The 10,000-nt window shown below is 54.1% G+C and overlaps 4 pseudogenes; all 4 read right to left on the reverse strand.

Annotated features, from left to right (window-relative positions):
- Window positions 1-2,188: 2,188 nt before the first annotated feature.
- On the reverse strand, window positions 2,189-2,305 carry LOC137313187 (U2 spliceosomal RNA; annotated as a pseudogene).
- A 965-nt stretch (window positions 2,306-3,270) lies between these two features.
- On the reverse strand, window positions 3,271-3,387 carry LOC137313166 (U2 spliceosomal RNA; annotated as a pseudogene).
- A 1,280-nt stretch (window positions 3,388-4,667) lies between these two features.
- Window positions 4,668-4,784, reverse strand: LOC137313142 (U2 spliceosomal RNA; annotated as a pseudogene).
- A 4,484-nt stretch (window positions 4,785-9,268) lies between these two features.
- Window positions 9,269-9,385, reverse strand: LOC137313188 (U2 spliceosomal RNA; annotated as a pseudogene).
- Between the last annotated feature and the right edge of the window lie 615 nt (window positions 9,386-10,000).

Genomic DNA, 10,000 nt, shown 5'->3' on the forward strand with positions numbered 1-10,000 from the left:
AATTGGCATGAAGGAAAGTCTCCCCTCCTGAGCGTAAAGCTCCACCCTCACCACCACCACCACCGCCTTTTCCTCCCCTTGACAAACGGACAGACAGACAGTCAGACAGTCAGTCCAGTTCGGGAGCGCAGCTTTCATTAAGCAATGGCGTTTGTGACAACTCATCGTCTGACAGGTTGATGATTTCCCCACACGCCTCCTGCCGAATAAAAGGCTCACCCTCCCGGACACTACCCCCAGAATCACCCACCCCCCCCCCCCCCGGGGTGAATATTAAGCCCGAGAACACCGACTGTAACCAACCGCAGTGAAAAGTTGAAGTGGCAACTCATTAACCAGATTTATTTTGGGCAACTCATTAACCAGATTTTTTGTTCATTTGGTTTATGAGTTGCCAAGTGTAAATCTGGTTAATGAGTTGCCACTTCAACTTTTCACTGCGGTTGGTTACAGTCGGTGTTCTCGGGCTTAATATTCGCCCCGGGGGGGGGGGGGTGTATAGCGGGCGATGGCCGGTGTGGAGTGCGTTTTTTGGGGGTTGATTTTCACTTTGCCTCGCTGGTGGAATTTGTGGGAGGCAGGCAAGGGGATTGGTGTGGGCTGGTGGGCGGCAAGGGAGATGCTTGCTTCGGGGTGTTATCCTCACTTTGGTCCGCTGGTGAGAGTAGGCAGCGGCAGGCCGGCAGGCAGGCAGGCAGGCAAGTGTGATGTAGTGTGGGGTGCAGTGCGGTGCAGTGCAGTGCGGTGCTGCCCTGTCGTTTATGAAAGGTTGTAATGACACTGCTTTGCAGCTGACCATGTCCACTGATTTGTGACGCCCGTATGGAGGCTGATATCTCAGGAGGGCCGAGGCCGATTTCCTCCGGGGACGGCTCGTCGCGTGCGGCAGGACGAGGCGCAGCGGACGGTACCGGGCGCTCGGAGGTGCGGCGCTGCCCGCCGGAGGTACAGCGAAAGGCTGCAAACCGCTTTCCGCCTGCTAACTCGGCGGCCGTCAGACCGACCGACTCCGCTTTACCACCGGAGCTAGAGTCGGGCAAGGGGCACCGAAGGGTACCGGAAGGATCGCGTTCGCACGCCGGGAAGTCGACTAGCGGGCCGCTGAAAGCGAGCCGGGGGCCCCCGGTTTTTCTGTCCCACCTGGAGACTGATATCTCGGGAAGGCCGAGGCCGATTTCCTCCGGGTACGGCTGGTCGCGTGCGGCCGGACCAGGCGCAGCGGACGGTAGCGAGCGGTCGGAGGTGCGGCGCTGCCCGCCGGAGGTACAGCGAAAGTCTGCGAACCGCTTTCCGCCTCCTCTCACCGCACGGCTCTCCATTTCACCCACTGGCGGATTTTCACCCTCCGACTGCTCGCTACCGTCCGCTGCGCCTGGTCCGGGCCCTGTCCGTTGTCATGTTAATGGCAGAGCGGGGCAGGACTGCTTTCACCAGGAACCCGGTTTTCTGGGTCAGAGGTTCCAGGGGAACTGTTTTGTGCGGACTTCCCTGTGTCCGTCCCTCCATGCCTTCCCCCCAGGACTTCCTTCTGAACACCTTTGTCGTTTGAGCGAGGGCCAAAAGCCTGCCTGTGAAAGGGAAGGATCAGCCGGTCGGACCCCTGCTGGTCGCTGCTGCCAGTGCAGCAGGCGTGCGTGTGTCCTCGGCCTCGTGTCCAGGTCCCTCAGGGACTTGAGGCAACTCTCCCCGGTGGTCTCGTGGTCAGGACCGGGCTTCGACTCCCGGTTGGGGGGGGATGACTTTCTGCTGCAGATTAATTGGCACCTCTGAAAGAAAGTCTCCCCTCCTGAGCGTAAAGCTCCACCCTCACCACCACCACCACCGCCTTTTCCTCCCCTTGACAGACAGACAGACAGACAGTCAGTCCAGTTCGGGAGCGCAGCTTTCATTTGGAAGCAGACCCTGCTTGTTTCAAGTCAACGACGCCAAGTTATTTTGCACTTTGAATTATATCGCTACGTGCGAGCGGCACTCAGCCTTGGAGAAGAAAAAAATACCACTGAGCTGAGAAAGTTCTTTTTAAAAAGGTTTCCTTCCACAGCAGCTCTGAGTGAGAGAGAGAGAGGGAGAGAGAGAGAGAGAGAGATATCAGCTTTATTCTCAGTAATAATACACACACACACACACACACACACACACACAGAGACACTGGGAAAGAGCTGTTTTTCCTTTTGAATATCTCCCCACGGGGAGCTGCACCGTTCCCAGAGACACTGCAATACTGGGTCGATGCGTGGAGTGGACGGAGCAAGCCCCTATTCCATCTCCCTGTTCTAAAAATCAATTAAAAATAATAATAAATAATATGTGTGTGTGTGTGTGTGTGTGTGTGTGTGTGTGTGTCGGTGTCAGTATCAGTCAGTGAGTCAGTGTCTCTCTCTCTCTCTCTCTCTCTCTCTCTCACTCAGAGCTGCTGTGGAAGGAAACTTTTTTAAAAAGAACTTGCTTATTGAAAGAAAGATGTGTCTCAAGCTGCCGGGCCCTGTCCATTGTCATGTCAATGGCAGGACTGCTTTCACCAGGAACCCGTTTTTCTGGGTCAGAGGTTCCAGGGGACCTGTTTTGTGCGGACTTCCCTGTGTCCGTCCCTCCATGCCTTCCCCCCAGGACTTCCTTCTGAACACCTTTGTCGTTTCAGCGAGGGCCAAAAGCCTGCCTGTGAAAGGGAAGGATCAGCCGGTCAGCCCCCTGTTGGTCGCTGCTGCCAGTGCAGCAGGCGTGCGTGTGTATTCGGCCTCGTGTCCAGGTCCCTCAGGGACTTGAGGCAACTCTCCCCGGTGGTCTCGTGGTCAGGACCGGGCTTCGAATCCCGGTCGGGGGGGATGACTTTCTGCTGCAGATTAATTGGCACCTCTGAAAGAAAGTCTCCCCTCCTGAGCGTAAAGCTCCACCCTCACCACCACCGCCGCCTTTTCCACCCCTTGACAAACAGACAGACAGACAGACAGACAGTCAGTCCAGTTCGGGAGCGCAGCTTTCATTTGGAAGCAGACCCTGCTTGTTTCAAGTCAACGACGCCAAGTTATTTTGCACTTTGAATTATATCGCTACGTGCGAGCGGCACTCAGCCTTGGAGAAGAAAAAAATACCACTGAGCTGAGAAAGGTCTTTTTAAAACGGTTTCCTTCCACAGCAGCTCTGAGTGAGAGAGAGAGAGAGAGAGAGAGAGATATCAGCTTTATTCTCAGTAATAATACACACACACACACACACACACACACACAGAGACACTGGGAAAGAGCTGTTTTTCCTTTTGAATATCTCCCCACAGGGAGCTGCACCGTTCCCAGAAACACTGCAATACTGGGTCGATGCGTGGAGTGGACAGAGCAAGCCCCTAGTCCATCTCCCTGTTCCAAAAATCAATTTAAAATAATAATAAATAATATGTGTGTGTGTGTGTGTGTGTGTCGGTGTCAGTATCAGTCAGTCAGTCAGTGTCTCTCTCTCTCTCTCCCTCACACTCAGAGCTGCTGTGGAAGGAAACTTTTTTAAAAAGAACTTGCATATTGAAAGAAAGATGTGTCTCAAGCTGCCGGGCCCTGTCCATTGTCATGTCAATGGCAGGACTGCTTTCACCAGGAACCCGGTTTTGTGGGTCAGAGGTTCCAAAGGACCTGTTTTGTGCGGACTTCCCTGTGTCCGTCCCTCCCTGCCTGCCTTCCCCCCAGGACTTCCTTCTGAACAGCTTTGTCGTTTAAAATAATAATAAATAATATGTGTGTGTGTGTGTGTGTGTGTGTGTGTGTCGGTGTCAGTATCAGTCAGTGAGTCAGTGTCTCTCTCTCTCTCTCTCTCACTCAGAGCTGCTGTGGAAGGAAACTTTTTTAAAAAGAACTTGCTTATTGAAAGAAAGATGTGTCTCAAGCTGCCGGGCCCTGTCCATTGTCATGTCAATGGCAGGACTGCTTTCACCAGGAACCCGGTTTTCTGGGTCAGAGGTTCCAGGGGACCTGTTTTGTGCGGACTTCCCTGTGTCCGTCCCTCCCTGCCTGCCTTCCCCCCAGGACTTCCTTCTGAACACCTTTGTCGTTTCAGCGAGGGCCAAAAGCCTGCCTGTGAAAGGGAAGGATCAGCCGGTCAGCCCCCTGTTGGTCGCTGCTGCCAGTGCAGCAGGCGTGCGTGTGTATTCGGCCTCGTGTCCAGGTCCCTCAGGGACTTGAGGCAACTCTCCCCGGTGGTCTCGTGGTCAGGACCGGGCTTCGAATCCCGGTCGGGGGGGATGGCTTTCTGCTGCAGATTAATTGGCACCTCTGAAAGAAAGTCTCCCCTCCTGAGCGTAAAGCTCCACCCTTAACCACCACCGCCGCCTTTTCCACCCCTTGACAAACAGACAGACAGACAGACAGACAGTCAGTCCAGTTCGGGAGCGCAGCTTTCATTTGGAAGCAGACCCTGCTTGTTTAAAGTCAACGACGCCAAGTTATTTTGCACTTTGAATTATATCGCTACGTGCGAGCGGCACTCAGCCTTGGAGAAGAAAAAAATACCACTGAGCTGAGAAAGGTCTTTTTAAAACGGTTTCCTTCCACAGCAGCTCTGAGTGAGAGAGAGAGAGAGAGAGAGAGAGATATCAGCTTTATTCTCAGTAATAATACACACACACACACACACACACACAGAGACACTGGGAAAGAGCTGTTTTTCCTTTTGAATATCTCCCCACGGGGAGCTGCACCGTTCCCAGAAACACTGCAATACTGGGTCGATGCGTGGAGTGGACGGAGCAAGCCCCTAGTCCATCTCCCTGTTCTAAAAATCAATTAAAAATAATAATAAATAATATGTGTGTGTGTGTGTGTGTGTGTCGGTGTCAGTATCAGTCAGTGAGCCAGTGTCTCTCTCTCTCTCTCTCTCTCTCTCACTCAGAGCTGCTGTGGAAGGAAACTTTTTTAAAAAGAACTTGCTTATTGAAAGAAAGATGTGTCTCAAGCTGCCGGGCCCTGTCCATTGTCATGTCAATGGCAGGACTGCTTTCACCAGGAACCCGGTTTTCTGGGTCAGAGGTTCCAGGGGACCTGTTTTGTGCGGACTTCCCTGTGTCCGTCCCTCCCTGCCTGCCTTCCCCCCAGGACTTCCTTCTGAACACCTTTGTCGTTTAAAATAATAATAAATAATATGTGTGTGTGTGTGTCGGTGTCAGTATCAGTCAGTCAGTCAGTCAGTGTCTCTCTCTCTCTCTCTCTCTCTCACACTCAGAGCTGCTGTGGAAGGAAACTTTTTTAAAAAGAACTTGCTTATTGAAAGAAAGATGTGTCTCAAGCTGCCGGGCCCTGTCCATTGTCATGTCAGTGGCAGGACTGCTTTCACCAGGAACCCTTCCCTGCCATTGCAGTGTTGATTTGGTCCTTATGCAAATTTAGGGGCGGAGCCAGCACACAAACGACCAATCACAGCAAAGTCCGCACTTTGCGAGCGCACGAGGTCGCGGCCAGCGTTCCAGTCCGCTCAGATCCAAATAAGCCCGAAAAGGAACACGCTCGATCTTAGCCAAAAGGCCGAGAAGCGATACCGCGCTCGATGCGAATTGATCTCGGGTCCTGTTTGCCCTCCCTCTTTGTTCTCTGGCTGCCGGTGTTGAAAGCAGTCTCGAAGCACTGCCGTTCTCTCCCACTCTGGCCACATTTTTTGCCACCGTTTCTAATTGCAACAGTGGATGAGTTTAAAGAAGTTGCCGTTTTTTCCTTTCTTGCCAGGATTGCTTGACAGATTGGTAAATTTGCCAGTAGGCCACCGATCAGATGGGAGAGGGTTGTGTCTCAACGGACCTCCGTCAGTCAGTCTCAGTCACTAACGAACTGCCGTGGAAGGAAACCTCTTTGAGTAAAACTAGTGACGTGACGTGTCTCACAATGAGCGAGCGAGTGAGATTGCAACGGCCAATTGAGAAAGAGGTGAGGTGCTGACAATCAGCAGCTCGTGTTGAAACATTCATTCCACGGCAGGCAAGACCAATCAAAAAAAATACTGCAGATGCTGGCTCGGCTCGGCTGGGCTGGCTGGCTGGCTGGCTGGCTGGCTGGAAATGGGAAATAAAAACACAAGGCGTGTTAAAGGCTGGTTAAACTGTCGAAAGAAACAAGGCGTTAATGTTTCAGAAGCGCCTATTGAAAGACGTCTCTCAAGCTGCTCCCTGACTGGGCCCTGTCCGTTGTCATGTTAATCGCTGGTTAAACTGTCGGAAGAAACAAGGCGTTAATGTTTCAGAAGTGCCTATTGAAAGGTGTCTCTCAAGCTGCTCCCTGACTGGGCCCTGTCCGTTGTCATGTTAATCCCAGGGCGGGGGCGGGACTGCTTTGACCGGGAGACCTGTTTTCTGGGACGCAGGTGTGACATTCCAGGGAGGCACCTACTTTGTGCTGATTCGAAACGACCACGACAACGGCAACTTGCAGTTCTATATTACAACAACAACAACGCGCGTGTGGTAGTTGGGAGGGGCTGCGTTCGCGCTCTCCCCCCTGCATTGAAACTCAAAGTTCGATTTTCAATCCCATAGTCCACCAATCGGATGGGAGACGGTGTGTGTGTGTGTGTGTGTGTGTGTGTGTCAGTGTCAGTGTCAGTGTCAGTGTCAGTGTCAGTGTCAGTCAGTGTCTCTCTCTCTCTCTCTCTCTCTCTCACTCTTACTCAGAGCTGCTGTGGAAGGAAACCTTTTTAAAAAGAACTTGCATATTGAAAAAAAGATGTGTCTCAAGCTGCCGGGGCCCTGTCCATTGTCACGTTAATGGCAGGACGGGGCAGGACTGCTTTGACCAGGAGACCTGTTTTCTGGGACGCAGGTGTGAGATTCCAGGGGACCTGCTTTGTGCTGATTTCCCTGCCTCCCTCCCTCCCCCCCAGGACTTCCTTCTGAACACCTTTGTCGTTTGAGCGAGGGCCAAAAGCCTGCCTGTGAAAGGGAAGGATCAGCCGGTCAGCCCCCTGCTGGTCGCTGCTGCCAGTGCAGCAGGCGTGCGTGTGTCCTCGGCCTCGTGTCCAGGTCCCTCAGGGACTTGAGGCAGCTCTCCCCGGTGGTCTCGTGGTCAGGACCGGGCTTCGAATCCCAGTCGGGGGGGGATGACTTTCTGCTGCAGATTAATTGGCATGAAGGAAAGTCTCCCCTCCTGAGCGTAAAGCTCCACCCTCACCACCACCACCACCGCCTTTTCCTCCCCTTGACAAACGGACAGACAGACAGTCAGACAGTCAGTCCAGTTCGGGAGCGCAGCTTTCATTAAGCAATGGCGTTTGTGACAACTCATCGTCTGACAGGTTGATGATTTCCCCACACGCCTCCTGCCGAATAAAAGGCTCACCCTCCCGGACACTACCCCCAGAATCACCCACCCCCCCCCCCCCCGGGGTGAATATTAAGCCCGAGAACACCGACTGTAACCAACCGCAGTGAAAAGTTGAAGTGGCAACTCATTAACCAGATTTATTTTGGGCAACTCATTAACCAGATTTTTTGTTCATTTGGTTTATGAGTTGCCAAGTGTAAATCTGGTTAATGAGTTGCCACTTCAACTTTTCACTGCGGTTGGTTACAGTCGGTGTTCTCGGGCTTAATATTCGCCCCGGGGGGGGGGGGGGTGTATAGCGGGCGATGGCCGGTGTGGAGTGCGTTTTTTGGGGGTTGATTTTCACTTTGCCTCGCTGGTGGAATTTGTGGGAGGCAGGCAAGGGGATTGGTGTGGGCTGGTGGGCGGCAAGGGAGATGCTTGCTTCGGGGTGTTATCCTCACTTTGGTCCGCTGGTGAGAGTAGGCAGCGGCAGGCCGGCAGGCAGGCAGGCAGGCAAGTGTGATGTAGTGTGGGGTGCAGTGCGGTGCAGTGCAGTGCGGTGCTGCCCTGTCGTTTATGAAAGGTTGTAATGACACTGCTTTGCAGCTGACCATGTCCACTGATTTGTGACGCCCGTATGGAGGCTGATATCTCAGGAGGGCCGAGGCCGATTTCCTCCGGGGACGGCTCGTCGCGTGCGGCAGGACGAGGCGCAGCGGACGGTACCGGGCGCTCGGAGGTGCGGCGCTGCCCGCCGGAGGTACAGCGAAAGGCTGCAAACCGCTTTCCGCCTGCTAACTCGGCGGCCGTCAGACCGACCGACTCCGCTTTACCACCGGAGCTAGAGTCGGGCAAGGGGCACCGAAGGGTACCGGAAGGATCGCGTTCGCACGCCGGGAAGTCGACTAGCGGGCCGCTGAAAGCGAGCCGGGGGCCCCCGGTTTTTCTGTCCCACCTGGAGACTGATATCTCGGGAAGGCCGAGGCCGATTTCCTCCGGGTACGGCTGGTCGCGTGCGGCCGGACCAGGCGCAGCGGACGGTAGCGAGCGGTCGGAGGTGCGGCGCTGCCCGCCGGAGGTACAGCGAAAGTCTGCGAACCGCTTTCCGCCTCCTCTCACCGCACGGCTCTCCATTTCACCCACTGGCGGATTTTCACCCTCCGACTGCTCGCTACCGTCCGCTGCGCCTGGTCCGGGCCCTGTCCGTTGTCATGTTAATGGCAGAGCGGGGCAGGACTGCTTTCACCAGGAACCCGGTTTTCTGGGTCAGAGGTTCCAGGGGAACTGTTTTGTGCGGACTTCCCTGTGTCCGTCCCTCCATGCCTTCCCCCCAGGACTTCCTTCTGAACACCTTTGTCGTTTGAGCGAGGGCCAAAAGCCTGCCTGTGAAAGGGAAGGATCAGCCGGTCGGACCCCTGCTGGTCGCTGCTGCCAGTGCAGCAGGCGTGCGTGTGTCCTCGGCCTCGTGTCCAGGTCCCTCAGGGACTTGAGGCAACTCTCCCCGGTGGTCTCGTGGTCAGGACCGGGCTTCGACTCCCGGTTGGGGGGGGATGACTTTCTGCTGCAGATTAATTGGCACCTCTGAAAGAAAGTCTCCCCTCCTGAGCGTAAAGCTCCACCCTCACCACCACCACCACCGCCTTTTCCTCCCCTTGACAGACAGACAGACAGACAGTCAGTCCAGTTCGGGAGCGCAGCTTTCATTTGGAAGCAGACCCTGCTTGTTTCAAGTCAACGACGCCAAGTTATTTTGCACTTTGAATTATATCGCTACGTGCGAGCGGCACTCAGCCTTGGAGAAGAAAAAAATACCACTGAGCTGAGAAAGTTCTTTTTAAAAAGGTTTCCTTCCACAGCAGCTCTGAGTGAGAGAGAGAGAGGGAGAGAGAGAGAGAGAGAGATATCAGCTTTATTCTCAGTAATAATACACACACACACACACACACACACACACACAGAGACACTGGGAAAGAGCTGTTTTTCCTTTTGAATATCTCCCCACGGGGAGCTGCACCGTTCCCAGAGACACTGCAATACTGGGTCGATGCGTGGAGTGGACGGAGCAAGCCCCTATTCCATCTCCCTGTTCTAAAAATCAATTAAAAATAATAATAAATAATATGTGTGTGTGTGTGTGTGTGTGTGTGTGTGTGTGTGTCGGTGTCAGTATCAGTCAGTGAGTCAGTGTCTCTCTCTCTCTCTCTCTCTCTCTCTCTCACTCAGAGCTGCTGTGGAAGGAAACTTTTTTAAAAAGAACTTGCTTATTGAAAGAAAGATGTGTCTCAAGCTGCCGGGCCCTGTCCATTGTCATGTCAATGGCAGGACTGCTTTCACCAGGAACCCGTTTTTCTGGGTCAGAGGTTCCAGGGGACCTGTTTTGTGCGGACTTCCCTGTGTCCGTCCCTCCATGCCTTCCCCCCAGGACTTCCTTCTGAACACCTTTGTCGTTTCAGCGAGGGCCAAAAGCCTGCCTGTGAAAGGGAAGGATCAGCCGGTCAGCCCCCTGTTGGTCGCTGCTGCCAGTGCAGCAGGCGTGCGTGTGTATTCGGCCTCGTGTCCAGGTCCCTCAGGGACTTGAGGCAACTCTCCCCGGTGGTCTCGTGGTCAGGACCGGGCTTCGAATCCCGGTCGGGGGGGATGACTTTCTGCTGCAGATTAATTGGCACCTCTGAAAGAAAGTCTCCCCTCCTGAGCGTAAAGCTCCACCCTCACCACCACCGCCGCCTTTTCCACCC

This window comes from Heptranchias perlo, unplaced genomic scaffold (genome assembly GCF_035084215.1).
Source record: "Heptranchias perlo isolate sHepPer1 unplaced genomic scaffold, sHepPer1.hap1 HAP1_SCAFFOLD_442, whole genome shotgun sequence".
NCBI classification, from domain to species: Eukaryota; Metazoa; Chordata; class Chondrichthyes; order Hexanchiformes; family Hexanchidae; genus Heptranchias; species Heptranchias perlo.